Below are 1,274 nucleotides of genomic sequence, written 5' to 3'. Positions count from 1 at the left end.
ATGCCAGCAAGATGCACGTTGCCTAGGCACAGTAGCAAGCCCGTTGTGGTTGTGGTGTGCCGTTGGGGTCCCCCGCCCCGGGTCCAAGGTCGAGCACGGGCGTCGGGCTGCCGCACACCCCGATCACCAAAGGACCAAGAAGGGAAACTCGTCCATGCACGCCCCATCTGGGCACCACCTAGGGAGCGTGGCGTGGTCGAGTTGTGCCTTGTGCACCCGCGGCGTTCTCGCCTTACGTCTATGGTGGACGCAAGCCGGTGCCCGACGCGGTGTTGGTTTTGCTATGCGGGTTGCTTAATTTAGACGGTGCGGCTGTTCGATTATCGCCCGAAGCACCTCACGCCTCGGGCTGTCCCTTGAATGTTCTTCGTCGCTTCCCCCGAACCCTGCCCAGCGGAGTTGGCTCGGCACTCCCGTATGCTTCCGCTTGCCGGCACTCTCCAAGGCGTGCGGGGGGCTGTTCGTCCGGGCGTGCTGGGCTTGCGGACCGTGGTGGCGGATGCGTGGTGTGCGGGTCGTTAGTGTGTCTGGCTCCTTGCCTCGCGCACCTAACGGCCGTGCTGAAACTCGAGTTGCCCAAAAGGCTTGCTTGGCGCAATGCGAGCAAGGTGAGACGCCGAAAGGCTTGCTGGGCGCAATGCCAGCAAGATGCACGTTGCCTAGGCACAGTAGCAAGCCCGTTGTGGTTGTGGTGTGCCGTTGGGGTCCCCCGCCCCGGGTCCAAGGTCGAGCACGGGCGTCGGGCTGCCGCACACCCCGATCACCAAAGGACCAAGAAGGGAAACTCGTCCATGCACGCCCCATCTGGGCACCACCTAGGGAGCATGGCGTGGTCGAGTTGTGCCTTGTGCACCCGCGGCGTTCTCGCCTTACGTCTATGGTGGACGCAAGACGGTGCCCGACGCGGTGTTGGTTTTGCTATGCGGGTTGCTTAATTTAGACGGTGCGGCTGTTCGATTATCGCCCGAAGCACCTCACGCCTCGGGCTGTCCCTTGAATGTTCTTCGTCGCTTCCCCCGAACCCTGCCCAGCGGAGTTGGCTCGGCACTCCCGTATGCTTCCGCTTGCCGGCACGCTCCAAGGCGTGCGGGGGGCTGTTCGTCCGGGCGTGCTGGGTTTGCAGACAGTGGTGGCGGATGAGTGGTGTGCGGGTCGTTAGTGTGTCTGGCTCCTTGCCTCGCGCACCGAACGGCTGCGCTGAAACTCGAGTTGCCCAAAAGGCTTGCTTGGCGCAATGCGAGCAAGGTGAGACGCCGAAAGGCTTGCTGGGCGCA

Source organism: Arachis duranensis, chromosome 10 (genome assembly GCF_000817695.3).
Source record: "Arachis duranensis cultivar V14167 chromosome 10, aradu.V14167.gnm2.J7QH, whole genome shotgun sequence".
Taxonomy (NCBI): domain Eukaryota; kingdom Viridiplantae; phylum Streptophyta; class Magnoliopsida; order Fabales; family Fabaceae; genus Arachis; species Arachis duranensis.
Note: the sequence above shows the minus strand (reverse complement) of the source record.